This window comes from Enhydra lutris, unplaced genomic scaffold (assembly GCF_002288905.1).
Source record: "Enhydra lutris kenyoni isolate GAN:26980312 unplaced genomic scaffold, ASM228890v2 scaffoldscaffold68, whole genome shotgun sequence".
Lineage (NCBI taxonomy): Eukaryota > Metazoa > Chordata > Mammalia > Carnivora > Mustelidae > Enhydra > Enhydra lutris.
Genome location: NW_019154152.1, coordinates 3,458,556 through 3,468,250, shown reverse-complemented (window position 1 = coordinate 3,468,250; position 9,695 = coordinate 3,458,556).

The window sequence follows — 9,695 nt, the reverse complement described above, 5'->3', positions numbered from 1 at the left end:
TCCTAGGAACATCGTCAAAGGCAAGGGAAGCATGGGCAAAAATGAACTATTGGGATTTCATCAAGATCAAAAGCTTTTGCACAGCAAAGGAAACAGTTAACAAAACCAAAAGACAACTGACAGAGTGGGAGAAGATATTTGCAAACGACATATCAGATAAAGGGCTAGTGTCCAAAATCTATAAAGAACTTAGCAAACTCAACACCCAAAGAACAAATAATTCAATCAAGAAATGGGCAGAAGACATGAACAGACATTTCTGCAAAGAAGACATCCAGATGGCCAACAGACACATGAAAAAGTGCTCCACATCACTCGGCATCAGGGAAATACAAATCAAAACCACAATGAGATACCACTTCACACCAGTCAGAATGGCTAAAATTAACTAGTCAGGAAATGACAGATGCTGGCGAGGATGCAGAGAAAGGGGAACCCTCCTACACTGTTGGTGGGAATGCAAGCTGGTGCAACCACTCTGGAAAACAGCATGGAGGTTCCTCAAAATGTTGAAAATAGAACTACCCTATGACCCAGCAATTGCACTACTGGGTATTTACCCTAAAGATACAAACGTAGTGATCTGAAGGGGCACGTGCACCCGAATGTTTATAGCAGCAATGTCTACAATAGCCAAACTATGGAAAGAACCTAGATGTCCATCAACAGATGAATGGATAAAGAAGATGTGGTATATATATACAATGGAATACTATGCAGCCATCAAAAGAAATGAAATCTTGCCATTTGCGATGACATGGATAGAACTAGAGGGTATCATGCTTAGTGAAATAAGTCAATCGGAGAAAGACAACTGTCATATGATCTCCCTAATATGAGGAAGTGGAGATGCAACGTGGGGGGTTAGGGGGGTAGGAGAAGAATAAATGAAACAAGATGGAATCAGGAGGGAGGCAAACCATAAGTGACTCTTAATCTCACAAAACAAACTGAGGGTTGCTGGGGGGAGGGGGGTTGGGAGAGGGGGGTGGGGTTATGGACACTGGGGAAGGTATGTGCTATGGTGAGTGCTGTGAAGTGTGTAAACCTGGCGATTCACAGACCTGTACCCCTGGGGATAAAAATACATTATATGTTTATAAAAAAATTAAAAAATAAATTAAAAAAAAAAGCTAAAATAAAATAACCTTTTTCACACATACACAAAAAATATATACAGTCTCTGACTTATATCAAACCAGGCAGAGCCCTCAAGGCTCACAACCTGGAGTCCAACCCACCTCTCCCCCACTCAGCTCCTGAATACTCTGTGATTTTGACCACACCATCCCACCTTATCCCTGCTGCTTCCTCCTCTAAACAGAAATGCTCTCTGCATCCTTTCAACCTACACCTAGTCTATGCATCCCTCAAGATCCCTCCTCTGCAATGTTTTCTTGGGATCATCCCGGAGATCTTCCAAGATCCCAACTGGTCAGTGTTGGCAGCATTTATGTCTAACAGTCACCAAAACAACGGAGGAGGGGCGTAATCCATTGCTATTACTATAAACGGTGTCCCCTGAGAATTCCTAGGCCCACATGTACTGGAGACAGGGCTTTTAAGGAGGTGGCTAAGGTTAAATGACGGCACAGAGTGGAACCCTGATCTGATAGAACCGATACTCTTATACGAGAAAGAGACACCAGAGAGCTCAGTCTCTCCATCACATAAGGACACAGTAAACAAGTTCCTGTCTGTAAGTCAGGGAGAGAATCCTCCACAGAAATGGAAACCTGCCAGATCTCGGACTTTCCAGCCTCCAGAACTGCATGAAAATAAATTTCTGTTATTTAAGCCACCCACTCTATAGTATTTTGTCCCAACAGCCCACGCAGGCTAAGACACTCACACTGGTTGCATGGGTAACATGTAGGGCCCTGGGCTCTGCATCAGAGGTACACAAGTAAGAAAGGCATAGTCTCTGACTTCAAAGACCTCGTTGCCTTTACCAAGAGGGACAGGTAGAGACAAACACATGACCAGAGGCTAAGGGACACCGTGAGAAGCATTTTGGTAAAAGCGAGCCTAGTGTGCAGTGGGGAATGGTAGTGTACGGCACAGTGGCTGGGAGATGGGGTGTTGGAATCACACAGGCCAGGATTTGAAACCTGCCTTTAGAATATGACCTCAGGCTAGCTACTTATCCTCTTTGAACCTCAGCTTCCTCACAGTAAGATAGAAATAATAGTTCTTCATAGTGTGATTAGGAGGATTAAATAAAGTTATGCGGATAAGGTACTTAGCATAGACACATGGACAGAAGTGACAGTTTTTTACAATGTTACTATTAATAGCACTCGGAAAAGGCATCTAAGTCCTACTGCTGGAAGGAGGGCCAAAAAAATCTCAGAGGAGATAATACTAGAACTGAGTTTTACAGCATGAGTAGCAGTTAACCAGAAGAAAGTTGTGAAAGACATTCCAGGTAGAAGGAACAGAATCTGCAATAATTAGGGACAGGAAATAGCCTGCTACATTTGACGGACTTCCAACAGATTGAGAGGACCTGGTAAATTCAGTGCAGGGGCTGTGATGGGAAGGCATCGAGAGTGACAGGGGATGCAGAGCAAGAAAGGGAGTCAGAATCTATGAAGACAGAGCCTGAAGTCTGTTCAGAAGACTTTGGGGAAGCCACTGGATAACGGTGAACAGCAGGGCTTGAAGTCATTATCAGATTTACATTTTAAATCTCACTGTGGCAATAATGTGGAATGAACTGGAAAAAGACTGATGGGAAACAGGATATTTTAGTGATCAGAGACAAGGATCTGAATGAAGACAATAACAATGGGGACAGGAGTAGATTGATCAAAGAGATTGGGAGATTAGGTGTGGAGAAGTGGGAGGAGAGGCAGCAGGCCAGAAGAGAGAGAGAGAGAGAGAAAATGGACAGAACTGACTTCCATGTTTCTATCTTGCCCTTGGGATAGATGGTGGTCTCATTCTTTGAGACTGGAAAGGCTTAGAAGGGGGACCAGGAGAGAGACACGTGGGACACAAGGTCTTGATGGCTATGGGTCATCCATACAGAAATGTCCTTCAGCTGAATATAGAATTCTGGAACTCTGCAGAAAGCTCTGGCCTGGAGAAAGAACTGGGTTCATCTTCACATGGGATGTTGAAGCCAAGGTTTGAATAAGGTCATTTAGGGAAAAGGTGTGTAAAGCAGATTAAAGAAATTACATGGGGAATATAGGTATTTCAGGGCAAGAGAACCAATCAGAGCGGGTGAAAGGTCAGGAGAAGGGACTGGTAAATAGGAGAAAAAACTTTAGGAAGGAGGATATGCCAGCTCTATAAAAGCCGCAGAAAGGTCAGACAAGGTAAGGGACGTTGGATCTGACAATCAGTCATTGGTGGCCTCAGGGAAATCTTTCAAAGCTGAGGAATGAATGGGAGTTGAAAAGTCTGTTTGGTGAGGGCTTATGGAAGGAGATTACTACAAGAAGGCTATGAGGTTATGACAAGGCTCTCCTTTCTAAGAAGGGAGAGACTTGTGCACATTTATAATTTTGGGGGAAGCAACTCATGGAGAGGGAGAGGTTGAAGTCTTAGGGAAATTAAGGGTGATTGATGGGACCCCCTCCTGGAAGGGTAGGAAGACCCACATCGATAGAAGGAGGGACACTCCTTCAGCAAGCGGGGAGGGAAGGAGAATGAGATACATACAGAGGCAGGTAAGTTTGAAGGGGACAAGAAAGGGAGATGTCTGGATGGCTTGGCTTCCTCTGTGGGATAAGAGGGGAGTCACCTCATGAGATGAGGAACTTGGAAAGACGGGGAGCAGGTTGGAACAGTGGTTGGAATCAGGGAGAAAGCTGCCAGGAACATATAGATTTCTTGGAAGCACAGAACCTTAGCACATGTCACAAGGTCACACAGGGCAAGAGAGCTGAGCGTGACAAAGATGGGTAGAAGTACTATTGATCACGGAAAAGGAGAGGGATCTACAAGGGGCAGATCAATGGGAGATCGTTGCTGGTCTCCAACAGTTGTGCACTGGGGGTAAGAGAATAAGAAATTGGTGTGCTGGTATTTGAAAATGGTCAGAATGCAGGACAGGATGGTAAGATTACAGAAATGGGAAAAGCAAGTTTCCAGACATGTTCATGGGTGTCTGTAGTGGCCAATGTAAATGACGAGGAACCTTCTAGATTAAAAAGGGCTAGGAATTGTGAGGGTCAGGGTCCTAGATGAGTCTTCTGTATCAGTGATTCTCAAATTTTAAGATTATGGATATGGGTCACTAAGGGATTTTCTTAAAACACAGATCCCAATTCAAGAAGTCTGGGTGGGGCCTGAGTTCTTCATTTTGATAAGCATCCCAGTGATGTGGATTCTGCTGGGCCACAGACCACACTTCAAGGTGTGGTGTCTCAATGGACATTAGAATGGTCCCGGACGAAGGGAGGTCCAGGGTTGGAGAAGTCTTGCCTGTGGCCTTCTGATCAGGGGTGCTCCAGTCACAGAAGAGAGGAGCAGAGCAGAGGAGTGTGAGGGGAGCCTGCTCTGCCTGGCATGTCCTGTAGCAGCCTCCCTACAATAAGCGAGAAGGCTGCTAATTGGCTAGAAACACTTGATATTAATTAACTCAATAGAATCGTTCCCCTGAAGCCTGTTTTGCATAATTAATGAATGCTTAGCTATAAGCTGCTGAACACACTGAAGCCAAAGTGTTCCAATTTTCCGATCAGCTGAGCAGAAACACGGCAATCCAGACGGTTTGTGGACACAGCGAAAAGCTTAACTCTTGCTAATTACTGATATTGGCTAAAGAGCCCTTGGCTTTGTTGCATCTTGATGGGGGGAGGCAGGGCTAACCCGAGACATGTGGGCACCACAGGCAGGCTGATAATTTGATACCTCTTCAACAAAATATTCTTTAAATATTTGTTCAACACTTAGAGGAGAAGCTGAGTGCAGCCTCGAGGAAAAGCAGAGTTGGAAAGTGCTGGGCCAGGTGCAGTGTTCCCTTCATGGCCTCCAGCAATTCAGCTCTGGCCCAAAGTTTTCTAATGTTCTCAGCAAATCAACAGCGCAGTAAGTCCCATCCTCCTTAGAAAGCAGGTTTGCTACACCTCTAAAGATGACTGGAGAGGTCCCTGGGAGGTTTTGCCTTCCGTGCCAAGTTGTTTATGGAAGGACTCTCTTGGACAGCTCTTTCAACAAATAGCTTTATTCATACTTTGTTATATTTCTTGAGAAGTTCACCTTCACTTTTCAGATGGCACTAGTCAGATTGCTCAGATGGCAGTGTCTTTGTTCGGCCCATGGGGATGGTGCCAGGACAGGTCAGACTCCCTGGCATTCAACCAGGGAAGAAGTCAGTGGGGAGAGCTGGCTCACTTCTACCACGTATGAAGAGTTACTTGGCTATGGTTTGGGTCCTTAACCTCTGAGCTTCGTGGATTGGAAGACTTAGTACTGTTAAGATGACAATATTCCAAAAACTGGTCTATCAGTTCTATACAACCCTTATAATCCCAACCATCTTTTTTGCAGAAACTAACAGGCTAATCCTAAAACCATATGGAAATTCAAGGAGCCATGAATATCAAAAACAATCTTCAAAAAAAAAAAAAAAACCCCAAAACCCTGAAGTTCGAGGACTCCCACTTTCTGATTTCAAAACTTACTATAAAGATACAGTGTGCTATTGGCATAAAGATAGACATATAGATCAATTTAATAGAACAAGAAGTCCAGAATTTAACCCTGTTGTTATTGAACCCACATTTGATCTGCTCACTGCTCGACAAGCCGATAAGTCAAGAGATGAGATGCTGGGGCAAAGGAAAGTGACTTTGAGAAAGCAAGCTAGATAAGAAAATGACTAATATTCCCCAAAATCATCCTGACATCTCATGCAGGCAGGGGTTTTTAAAGGTGGAGGAAAGGGAAGCAGGGGTAGAGGGGCAGGGGTGAGGGGGGCTAAGAAACGGACTACAGCTGCCATTCGGGCTTGAGCAATCAGTCAGATGTCTTCAGTCAACATGTAGGATGCACTGATTAGTTTACTCTGTGCAAGGTGTTCTAGGTCTTAGTTCAGTGCTTCCACTAAAAGTCAACTAATTCCCCAAAGGGCTTATAATGCACAAACAGGTCTAATGTAGAATAACAAGGGAGGGAGAAGTGCTGGAGGCAGAGTGAATTCAAGATGGAGTTAGTCCTGCTACATTGTGACAGTTATGATCAACAGGTTTTTTCTTTCCCTTGCCTTTTTTAAGCATTAATTTATTTATTTGAGAGAAAGAGAGAGCGCAGAGAGCACAAGCAGGTGGAGGGGCAGGAAGAAGCAGGCTTCTGGTTGAGCAGAGAGCCTGAGGCTGGGTTCAATCTCAGCACCCTGGGATTATGACTTAAACCCAAGGCAAACGTTTAACCAACTGAGCCACCCAGGCAACAGTTTTTTTTTTTTTTTTAAGATTTTCTTTATTTATTTGATAGAGAAAGAGAGATCACAAGTAGCCAGAGAGGCAGGTGTTGGGGGGGGACAGGCTCCCTGCTGAGCAGAGCGCCCAATTCGGGGCTCAATCCCAGGACCCTGAGATCATGACCTGAGCCGAAGATAGAGGCTTAACCCACTGAGCCACCCATGTGCCCCTAGACAACAGGTTTTTTTTTTTTAATTTCTTTTCAGCATAACAGTATTCATTGTTTTTGCACCACACCCAGTGCTCCACGCAATCCGTGCCCTCTCCAATACCCACCACCTGGTTCCCCCAACCTCCCACCCCCCGCCCCTTCAAAACCCTCAGATTGTTTTTCAGAGTCCATAGTCTCTCGTGGTTCACCTCCCCTTCCAATTTCCCTCAACTCCCTTCTCCTCTCTAACTCCCCTTGTCCTCCATGCTATTTGTTATGCTCCACAAATCAGTGAAACCATATGATAATTGACTCTCTCTGCTTGACTTATTTCACTCAGCATAATCTCTTCCAGTCCCGTCCATGTTGCTACAAAAGTTGGGTATTCATCCTTTCTGATAGAGGCATAATACTTCATAGTGTATATGGACCACATCTTCCTTATCCATTCGTCCGTTGAAGGGCATCTTGGTTCTTTCCACAGTTTGGCGACTGTGGCCATTGCTGCTATAAACATTGGAGTACAGATGGCCCTTCTTTTCACTACATCTGTATCTTTGGGGTAAATACCCAGTCATGCAATTGCAGGGTCATAGGGAAGCTCTATTTTTAATTTCTTGAGGAATCTCCACACTGTTTTCCAAAGTGGCCGCACCAACTTGCATTCCCACCAACAGTGTAAGAGGGTTCCCCTTTCTCCACATCCTCTCCAACACATGTTGTTTCCTATCTTGCTAATTTTGGCCATTCTAACTGGTGTAAGGTGTTATCTCAACATGGTTTTAATTTGAATCTCCCTGATGGCTAGTGATGATGAACATTTTTTCATGTGTCTGATAGCCATTTGTATGTCTTCATTGGAGAAGTGTCTGTTCATATCTTTTGCCCATTTTTTGATATGATTGTCTGTTTTGTGTGTGTTGAGTTTGAGAAGTTCTTTATAGATCCTGGATATCAACTTTTTGTCTGTGCTGTCATTTGCAAGTATCTTCTCCCATTCTGTGGGTTGCCTCTTTGTTGACTGTTTCCTTTGCTGTGCAGAAGCTTTTGATCTTGATGAAGTCCCAAAAGTTCATCTTCGCTTTTGTTTCCTTTGCCTTTGGAGACATATCTTGAAAGAAGTTGCTGTGGCTGATATCGAAGAGGTTACTGCCTATGTTCTCCTCTAGGCAACAGGTTTTTGATAAGAGTCCCACAACAATTCAATGGTGGAGAGAACAGTCTTTTAATCAGATGGTGCTGGGACAACCGGGTATCCAGATGCAAAAAAAAAAAAAAAAAAAATTAAGTTGGGGCTCACCTAATAATGGACCAATGACCTAAATATATGAACCATAAACTCTTAGAAAAAAAACATTTTTGGGATGCCTGGATGGCTCAGTTGGTTAAGCAGCTGCCTTCGGCTCAGGTCATGATCCCAGCGTCCTGGGATCGAGTCCCGCATCGGGCTCCTTGTTCTGTGGGGAGCCTGCTTCTCCCTCTGCCTCTGCCTGCCATTCTGTCTGCCTGTGCTCGCTCGCTCGCTCTCTCTCTCTGACAAATAAATAAATAAAATCTTTAAAAAAAAAAAAAAACAACATTTTTCCCTATGTTTCATGACCTTGGATTACACAGTGAATTCTTTGAAAGCACAGTCAACAAAAGAAAAAAGGGATACACGGGTTTCATCAATATTAAAAACTTCTATGCTTTAAAAGGCACCATCAATAAAGTAGGAGACAACCCACAAAATAAGGACAAATATTTCTAGATCATACATCTGACAAGAGATTTCTATATGGAATATATAAAGACCTCTGACAACTCAATAACACAAAGAGCCCTATTAAAAATGGACAAGGGGGGGCACCTGGGTGGCTCAGTGGGTTAAGCCGCTGCCTTTGGCTCACGTCATGATCTCAGGGTCCTGGGATCGAGTCCCGCATCGGGCTCTCTGCTCAGCGGGGAGCCTGCTTCCCTCTCTCTCTCTCTCTCTCTGCCTGCCTCTCTGTCTACTTGTGATCTCTCTCTGTCAAATAAATAAATAAAATCTTTAAAAAAAATGGACAAGGGATTTGCATAAACATTTCTCCAAAGGAGATGTACAAAGAACCAATAAGCACATGAAAAAATTTTTAACGTCATTAGTCATCAGGCAAATCAAATCCAAGATTGGATAGTACTTCACACCCCCAGGGATGGCTATAATAAAAAAGATCATAACCATTGTCAGGGAAGATGCAGGAGAGACAGAGGCCTCATACACTCCAGTGGGAATATCCAACGGAGCAGCCACTTTATAAAAGAGTCTGTCGGTTCTTCAGAAGGTTAAACACAATGTTGTATAATCCAGAAAGTCTGTTCCTGGGTTTGTATCAAAAGAAAGGAAAAGATATATGCACACAGAAACTTAGACACACATGTCCACTGCAGCATTACTCATAATAGCTAAAAAGTGAAAGCAACCCAAATGTACATCAACTGATGAGTGAATAAACAAACTGGTACATCTGTATGGTGGGATGTTATTCAGCCATCAGAAGGAATGAGGTACTGATCCAGGCTACAACATGGATGAATCCTGAAAACATGATGGGTAGTGATAGAAACGAGATACAAAGGGCCATATTATTCCATGTATATGAAATGTGCAGAACAGGCAAATTCATAGAGACAGAAAGATTCGTGGTTGCCAGGAAAGGGGGTTGGGTGAAATGGGAAGCAAGTGCTAATGGGTATGGAGTTTCTTTCTGGGGTTATACAAATGTTCTGAAAGTGCACAACACTGAGAACACACTCAAAACCATGAATTATACCCTTACAATGGGTGAATTTTATAGTATATGAATTGTATCACAATAAAGCCATTATTATTATTAATTATTATTATTATTTATCTCAGAGTTTCTGTGGGTCAAGGGTTCAGGCACAACTTAACTGAGCCTTGTCCCTAGGATCTCACAAGATTGCCACCAGGGTGTCATCTGGGGCTGGGTTTTCATCAGAGCTTTGACTGGGGAGGCATCTGTTTCCAAACTCTAGCAGGGTTTTGGCAGGATTCATTTCCTTGTGATTGGTGGATTCACAGCAGCTTGCTTCTCCAAAGCCAGCAATGGAGGGAGAGAGAC